The sequence below is a fragment of the Tupaia chinensis genome, unplaced genomic scaffold (genome assembly GCF_000334495.1).
Source record: "Tupaia chinensis unplaced genomic scaffold, TupChi_1.0 Scaffold000604_1, whole genome shotgun sequence".
NCBI lineage: Eukaryota > Metazoa > Chordata > Mammalia > Scandentia > Tupaiidae > Tupaia > Tupaia belangeri.
Genome location: NW_006160122.1, coordinates 1,008,984 through 1,017,701, shown reverse-complemented (window position 1 = coordinate 1,017,701; position 8,718 = coordinate 1,008,984). Strand labels below are relative to the sequence as shown.

The 8,718-nt window shown below is 57.3% G+C and overlaps 1 long non-coding RNA gene across 1 annotated transcript in view; it reads left to right on the top strand.

The window, feature by feature from the left end:
• The first annotated feature begins 303 nt into the window (after window positions 1-303).
• Window positions 304-8,718, top strand: part of LOC102488170 (uncharacterized) — a 9,207-nt gene continuing 792 nt past the window's right edge. The window contains exons 1-4 of the long non-coding RNA XR_003551071.1: window positions 304-365; window positions 2,662-2,759; window positions 7,025-7,168; window positions 7,464-7,583. This is a non-coding gene — a long non-coding RNA (uncharacterized LOC102488170). The remainder of the gene's footprint in view (window positions 366-2,661; window positions 2,760-7,024; window positions 7,169-7,463; window positions 7,584-8,718) is intronic.

The window sequence follows — 8,718 nt, the reverse complement described above, 5'->3', positions numbered from 1 at the left end:
AACAACTGGCTTTGCATTCCGTTTCCTCTTCCCCCATTTTTTGCCCTATAAAATGATAAACCTGAGGCTGGTTCTGGGTTGTGGCTTTCTCCATCAGAGTAGCAGGGCCCATCTGATCCTCGCTTTTCTATGCTTGTGTGTCTTTGAGTGTTTGTTGTTACGTTTATTTCTAATCCACAGTCTTCCCTTCTCCACTCAGAAAAACGTGTTCAGCCGAGCGGATCCCAGCAACAGCCCGTGGCCACGTGGTCCTGGCTCAAGTCCAGGACCTGCCACTTCTTCTCGGCAAGACCTCGAATCACACTGAGCCTCAGTTTCCTCCTCTGAAAATGCAGAGGACAAAAATGGGATAAGGATTAAATGAGGTGAGGTGTGGCAAATGCCCCCTTCTGCCTATTGTCACTGGAACCAAGACATTTGCCCAGCCCTGTTCTCTCCTGCTCCAGGCTCCAGAGTGTCCTTGCCCTTGTCCTCTGGCCAGCACAGTGACCTACATGTCCACGTGTCCTCCCCCTCCCAGCTTGGCGAGGTAGGGATTCTGGGGAAGGAGCAGATGGCAGCTGGGGCTAAGTGTGACAGTGATTACGCTGCGAAAGGGTGATAATTTATTCTGTGTAGCCTTGACTCGGAGTTGGAAGGAGAAATCTATTACTTCTGGAAGGTGGGGCTGAGGGTGACCTCCCCTTTCTGACCTCTAACAGGGAGCTGCCCTTGCTCTCCTGGGTCCTGGGAACAGTCTAGAAGGGCTCTGGAGAGCTCCCCTGGACAGGGATCTACAGCAGGGACTGGGGAGGGTGGGGAGGGCTGCAGGGCAGCCCTGGAGAAGATGCTGGGATGCAGCAGGACCTTCCCCATGCTGAAGGGATGGCGGGCCCAGGGGGCTTCTCTCAGCCTCACTGACTTGGCTGGGGGTGCCAGGCCAGCCCATGCGTGGGTCTTTTCCTCATTAATCTACTCGTCTTTCTTGTGAGTGGCGGATGTCTTCTAAGCAGTGGTGAGAAAGATGTAAAACTAATCCCCACTCTAATAAAAACAGCCGCCCGATTAAATATGTATGAACACATATTGATTTGGGGATTAAACAGAAAAGAAAATTGAGCCTGTAATTGAGCCAGGGAACATGTACAGGGTGAGACTTGGGATGTACTTCCCCAAACACACCTGCAGGGCTGGGCCCAGGGCTGCCGGGACGGGCAAGGGCTGTAGTGTGGAGCCGTTCCAAGCCCTAGGGTGCTCTGGGGTGCCCCTCAGCATCAGGACTGGCCAGCCTCTTTCTGACTTTTTGGGAGCCTCTTCCCTCTTCCTCATTTGAGGAGACTGCAGGGGAGGGCTGCAGTATTCCTGCAGATGTCCACTCGTGAGCCTTGGGCAGGAGGGCGGTGGAGGAGGCGGAAAAGAGGCTTATTGTTCCCCTGCCACAGCGGGTCCTGGCGAAGGAAGCTGACCTAGGACTCAGCTCACAGCCTCTGACTGCGGGCCAGCACCAGGCAGCCCAATTACACCAGAACCCGCAGAGTGGTAGGACCAGGCAGCCTCCACGCTGGAAGGGCTGTGGGCCTTGGGTCCGGCTCTATGACGGAAATCTGCCTCCCTGCACCAGAATGACCTCTCTTCTGCTTGGGTGTCTCCAGGGCTGGGGAGCTCACTACCTTTCAAGGGAAGCTGGAAGCTTTAGAAAGAAACCAAAGCCTGTCTTCCTAACATGCTTATCAGTTCCTTTATCTTTAATTATTTCTTAGTTTTTGCTATAGGGCGTGTGCACACGCCAGAGAGAGAGAGAGAGAGAGAGAGAGAGAGAGGAGAGAGAAGATGGAGTGAGAAAATACCCACTGGGGGACGTTCATGCTGTAGTCTCTTCTCCATTCTCCTCTTGGTGTGTTTTTCAAAGCGCTGGGTGTGGGACTGGAACTGCTCAGTACGCCATGTGGGAACCAGTGCCTTAACCTCTGTGCCCCCTGCTGGCCCCTACCACACCTATCTGTAGGTGCATGTCTCTTCCTGGGGTTGGAAAGAGGAGGGCAGTGGGCACAGACTGCGCTGGCCCTGTGCTTGACTGTCTCACATGGACCACGACCTTTTAGCTTCGCAAGGACACTGCCGGGCGGCCGGATGATTTCCACTTCACAGCCGAGAAAACAGACTCAGAGACTTTAGGAGATAACCAGCCAACGACCCAGGAACCCGTTTATGAGGGCTGCTGCGTCAGGCCACGGAGGTGCAGAGCACCGCCAGCCCCCATCACGGCGGTGGGAGCAGACGTGGTATCTTATCTCCACCGCGTAGACAGGAACCGAGGCTCAGAGGGGGAGAGACCTGGACATTGGGAGGCACCGACCTGGCCCCTTCTTGCTTCTTCCTGCTGTTGGTGCCCCAGGAGTCCCCATGTCCCAGCCCCGTGAGGTCCAACCAGAGTCCTCCTCTCCTGGCTCCTCCTCCCCCGGCTCGAGCTCCGCCTCCCAGGGCTCTGAGCACTTCTCTGCCAGCAGACAGTCTGCACTCTGCATGTCCCAGTCCACACCCCTCCCGCTGTGCGGCTCTGTTGCTTCTGACCCCTGCCCTAAAATCTGCTGGAAACTGCCTTTTTGCCAACGCCCTCATACCCTCGATGTGCAAAACACTTTACAATTCACAGAGCATTTCCCATTTGTTATCGCGTTCAAGGTTCACACTGACCTGATGTCCCGTATGACAGATGGAGAATTCGAAGCACAGACGAGTGGGCCGTTTGCTTCAGATCTCAGAGCTGGCGAGTGACGGTGGTAAGTGTGTCTTCCTGGGGGAGACTGCACCTGTCCCGGGAATGGGTGCCTTTTCAGCACCCACAGAAGACACACTGAAACCACGTGATGAGTGGAAAGTGTAGAGCTGGGTTTTAGCTTTATATAGACTCAGGTTCAAACTCTATATAGACTTAGGTTCAAGACCCTGTGCTTCCCCAGCTGGCTGTGGGGCCTGGGCATCATGTAGCCTTTCTGAGCTGTGTTAGCTTCCAGAGTTTTTTAAGAGTGCTTTTTTTAGAGAGGTTTTTCGTTGTTGTTGTTTTCTGCTATAGGGTGCGTATGCTTGTGGGAAAGGCAGAGAGACAGAAAGCGAGAAATCAACCCCCAGGTGGGATGGCCACGCCTCAGTCCCTCCTCCTCCAGTCTTCTCTCGAGATTTTGGGCACACACGCACATGTGCCTAGTGTATTTTAAGCCACCGGGGCCAGGACTTGAACTGGTTGACTACATGGGAACCCAGCAATGTAACCATTATGCCATCTGCTGATCTATTTTTAAAGAGGTTTTTGCCTTAGGGTGCAGTGCACTCATTGGAGAGAGAGAGACAGTGAGAGGGAAAGTACAAAATCGGCCCTGGAGCCCACCTCTGGGGCCGAGCCAGGCCCCGTAGATGCACACCTCTAGGAAGTTTCTGCAGGGCACTGTGCTCACCTGCTGGTTGTTAGAGGTGCCTGGGAGAGAGGAGGGAAGGCCTCAGCTTAGAGTGCAGGTGTGGGTGTGCCCTGGAGCTGTGCGGCCCCTCACCGAGGCCCAGGGGAATGCTGAGAGTCTCTGTAGTTTGGCTCCAGCCTCCTCTATCCCATGGTTATTAAAGCAGTGACTTTATTTTAACAAGGATCTGAGTGTCTTCAGGAAGCCACCACCACCGCTTTGTCCTGATTAAAGGAATGAATCAGGAAGGACCCAGCCTTGGTCTTGTGAGGCCAGGAGTGAGCGCCGTAGTAATGAAGGCCAGGGACTACGGAGCCCAGGGCGCATGAGATCTTTCTGCAGACTCCAGCAACTGCAGACGGAGCCCAGGCTTTGGAGCCATCCTTCTCCCTTTAGATGGGAGGTCTGGGGACAGAGGACTGGAGCTTTCAGTACCAGAGACCTGGGCCTGCCTCCTGGCTCCACACTGACCAGCTGCAGGACTGGTGAGGGACTTTATCACTCTGAGCCCTGGTTTCTTCTGAGAAGTAGGAACGAGGCCTGATTCATCTTGCTGAGGCCTTGCGAGCAAAGACAGTGGGCATGGTGCAGAGCCAGTGCTGGCTCACGAGTGGGTCAGCTGAGGAACGAAGGTGCCTTCCGTGCACTGGCTGCCTGTGGGCTGTGATTCGAACCCTGGACTTCTGAGTCCAGGTCTAGGGGTGTTTGTGACCCTGGCGTTTGAGCTGTGGGAAGTTCAGTCCTCAGATTCATTTGGGAGTCCTGCAGGGTCTGAGGCTGGTAAGCTACAGATGATAGGCTCTGTCCAGCCTGCCATGCTCACCCCTGGGGCCCAGCACCCGGCCACCCCGCAGGCAGGCATGCATTGCTCGTGTCCCTTCTCTCTTCTGCATCTGTTAGCCCTCATGGTGGTGTGGGGAGGAACATGGCAGGCTTTTGATACCTGCTCTGTCTCGGCTGGGCAGGGCTGGGCCCAGGAAGGCTTTCTGCTGCTCCCTGTCGCTCCTCCCTAGCTCTGCAGTGGCTTCTCCATGAGAGCCTTGGAGGGCTGCCTACCTGGAGAAGGAACGCCAAGTTCCACCATGCTCAAGTGTTCCCCTGTGCCCTGCATGTGGACACAGGGCCTGGTGGGCCTGCCTACTGCAGGCCGGGGCCCAGGGCTCTGAGCTGATTATTCCTAGGTGGCTTGGATCCCCAGGACAAGTGCAGGGTCCTCCTGCCTCCAAACCACCATCGCAAAGTGCTCTGGGAGCGGCTTCTGTCCCATCACCTCCTCTGGTGGAGACCGAAGGCCTGAACAAGATTCTGTCACTGTCACTGTCACTGTTACTCCCAGTACTCCCCACTGTGTCCGGCTGAGAGCAAAACCTCTTCCATGACTTCTAGTGTCTATGTGATCCGAGGGCTGGCCATTTTCCACCGGCTCAAGGTCGAGGCTCCACCAGTCTCCCCCTCTGCAGGTTTTGGGGTGGCCTACGTGACCTTCTCTGGCTCCTAGGTGGTGTTTGCAGTGGGTGTCCCGAAGGAGAACGGTGTGGGATGGAGGAGAGCCGGCTGGGATGTTGGTTTCCTTGGTCTTTCACCGGAAGCCATTGTGCCTTGTGCATTCCTCATGAAATGTCTCCGCATCTTTACCCAATGGTACCTGCTTCTAGTGATGGCTCCCTCCCCACATCCTCTTGCTTGAGATTGATGCGACCCCAGAGTTCTGCGCCACCTGTGACTGCCCTGCTCATGCCTGTTTGAGGAGTCCCTTATTAAGTCTCCTCCCCTGGCCCAGCTTCGTGCATCCCGGGGACCCTGCCCTCCTCTCTGTCATCAGGATGCTCATTCAGCTGGTGCAGCCGTGGTTTGCAGCAGGGGTCCCTTCTGAGCGGGCGGGGCCTATGCCAAGCCAGTCGCTGAATACTCTGCCTTTCACCCCTGACTCATCTTCTCTGGCTTCCCCTCGCTCACTGCTCACTGCTCCCAGCCCCACTGGCCGTCTTTCTGTTCCTTGTCCCTGCCTGCCCTGTCCACTTCTGGTCTCCCAGCACACTGTCACAGCTGCCCGCAAGGCAGGCCGGGCCCGGCAGGAAGAGCGAGGGGCGCTCAGGGAGTCCAGAGAGCTGTGGATCGGGATCAGGGTCCCAGTGACCAGCACCCACGGGCAGCCGCCAGCACATGGGCTGGTGGGGCCCCAGGAGGACAGGAGCTCTCAGAGCCTGGCGAGCTGGAGTCACAGAAGGATGGAGGGCCACAGCCACCAGCAGACCTGGGGAACAAAGCAGGGACCCGGACTGGCTCTACTCTTGCTGATTTCCTGCCAGGGTCTCCCATTGGAAGCCACCAGCAGGGGAGGCCTGGATGCAGCCCACAGGCTCAGCTCCTGGAGTACAGTGCAGACACCAGGGGAGGGCAGGACAGAGGCAGGAGAGCAGCAGGACAGGCAGCCCTGCTCTGTGGTCCTTAGTGGACTTCCTGCCACCCGAGACACTGACCCTTCGTGGCCTTTCTTCTCCACTGCATGTCAGTGCCATGGGCGGGGACCTGGCTGGCTGGGCCCACTGTGGTTCCAGTGCCGAGCACATGTCCGCACAGCTGGTCCTTGGTGACTCCAACCCGGACGCTCTTGCTCAGGGCTCCACTGGTCCACCTTGGCCCTCCCTGGGGGTCAGGATGGAGAGAGCTGGAGGTGGGCACCCAGGGAAGGGTGGTGGTGTGGGTGGGCATCTGCCAGATTGACCTGACATGACCTCAACAGGCTCCTTGGCTGCTGTAGCCAAACAGCTTTGTCCGGGTGGGTGGGGGGGTAGGTGGAAGCCAGAGCTCCGAGTTCCCCATCTCTGAGGCTCTAAGCTGCTGCTCAGCCTCAGAGGCAGAGTGGAGAGTGGAGAGCTTGTGCCCTGTGAGCCCGGCTCAGATGGGGCTCACCATGGGATCTCAGACCCCAGAGCCGGAGTGAAAGAGGACCGAGGGACGGAGAGTAGGAGGAGTGATGTTTGGGGGCAGGCGGCCCATTTCCATTGTACCCGTGGTCCTTATGTCCTGGGCCAGCCCTGAGGTGGTGCTGGGAGGAGTTCTTGGCGACACTGGGGCCTGTCCCTGGGCCCAGGGTGTAGTATTATTCATGCTGTTCATTCATTCACCACTTGGCAAATAGTCACCAAGCAGCTATTACGTGCTGAGCCCTGGAGACAAGGCTCGGTCCCATGTCTGGAGACGCATTGTCCGTGTCTCCAGGGCCACCACATCCCCAAGCCTTTCCAACACGGCGAGGCACCCCCACAGCCAACCTGGCAGTGCTGCTCCGACATGCAGAGGGGGTCCTTCACATCACTGTGTCATAGTGGTCCCTCGTGGACAGCTGATTGGTCGGTTCACGCTGTCGGTGGATCCCAAGGCAATCACTACTTCCGTTACTGGGTGCACCATCCTAGGATCCTCTGCTTGTCACTCAGACACCCTCCCAGACACACCGTGCACGTTATAGCTTGGCCCTCCTGGGCACGTCTTTCAGGAGCTGGGGTCATGCACATACTTCATTCCTTCGAGCTTGTCTGGGGGAGGTGACCCCCCTCCCCTTACTTCAGCCTCGTCTCCCCAATCTCCAGGATGACTCTGTGCACAGCTGCAGGTGGCAGCAGAGGGGACGGCGCAAAGGGCAGGAGCGGGAGCAGAAAAGACAGGAGCCAAAGCCCAGAAACTCTGGAGCAGGAAGAGACTTTGCAAAATGGCTGCAGCTCCTTGCAAATGAGGTATGAAATGAGGAGCATATGCCAGAGCGACAAGGCCCGCTGCTTGGCTCGGCTCCCTGCCCTCCCGGCGCTGGTGCAGCGGCCCTGCACATCCAGCCTCTCCCTTTCTGGGATGCTCTAAGGTGGCCATAGGCCATGCCTTCCCCTGGGCTCTTCCTGGGACTAGGTACCGCACACATCAGGTGCTCAACTGCGTGGCGGCCGGTTTCTGCCACCCTGGTCTCCTGCAGGCGGAACAGGAGGGTGAGGCTGCAGGGCCTGAGAGAGCATCAAGCCCAGCCTTGGTGTTTTGCAGATAAGGAAGCTGAGCACAGAGAGGGCGCTGAGATCCCTGAGGTCACGCAGGGAGCAGTCTCCTGACCTTGGCCTGGAGGTTCAGACGATGCCTGCAGACCAAGGGCTTCATTTCTCCTGGGTGAGTGGTTCCCCAACTTCCCTTTCCTTATTTCCTTTCCTTTCATGCAAGAGAGAGAGGTCCTTTCTCCTACTGGGTCTTGTCGCTTTGAGATCCTCCTGCTCACCCCCCAAGTAGTGCGGGCCACAGCCCGTGCCGCTGCACCCAGCCTCCTTAGCTTGGGTGGGGAGTGAACCTGGGCTTCCTGTGCAGCCTCAGCCCCGATAGCCCTGTCCTCCTGCGTGGGCCACCATGGCTGGGCCCATCGTTACTGCTACTTGCGTGGTTTTAGGCAAGCGCCACAACCGCTCTGAGCCCACTTGCTCATCTGTGAAAGGGGGGTGGTGACAGTCCGCCAGCCCCACCACAGTAAGGAGCACTGAGGGTATGAGGTCAGCGGGCCTCGAGCACTGAAGGTGTGCCACGACTGGAGACTGCCTGGCTCCAGCCCGGAGTGCTCTTCAGAGCACCAGCCCCTCACTTCCTGCAGCTGGTGCTTCAAACTCAAGAGACTGGGCTGGCTCTGGGGCCTGGGGGTGAAGGGAGCTGGATCCCGCATGGCTGATGGCATACTCTGGATCCTGGCCTCAGTGCTTGAAAAACATGCTGGGTGTGTGCCTGTGTGCTTGAAATCCCAAAGAGAGAGAGAGAGAGAGATGGAGAATGGACTGCAGTGTGAGCATGCTGGGCGGGAGGGCTCTCTGCCTCTCCCTTTCTCTCTGTGTCTGTCTCCCTCCGGTAAATATATGTGCCCTCTGGTAGATTAACAGAAAGAAAGATAGTAGTGGGCCAGCCGTTGGCATGGTGGTTAAGGCAACTGGATCCCACGACCAACTGCATGGTTCAAGTCCTGGACCTGGCAGCTCGAAAAACATGCCGGACCGGTGTGTGTGCGTGCCCAAAATCCCGAGAGGAGAATGGAGGAGAAGAGACTGCATCTCTCATAGGGGTTGCCTTCTCATTCTCTCTTTCTCTCTTTCTCTCTGTCTGTCTCTGGCAAGCACATGTGCCTGCTGCCTCCCCAGCCCCTCCCCCCCCACAAAAAAATACAATCAAGAGGTTAAAGAGGAAAGGTCACACGCCTGTTGGAGTGTGCTTGGTGTGAACACGGCTGGCGTGCTGCCAAGTCTGCTTGCTCTCTCTGGAGACCCCACTC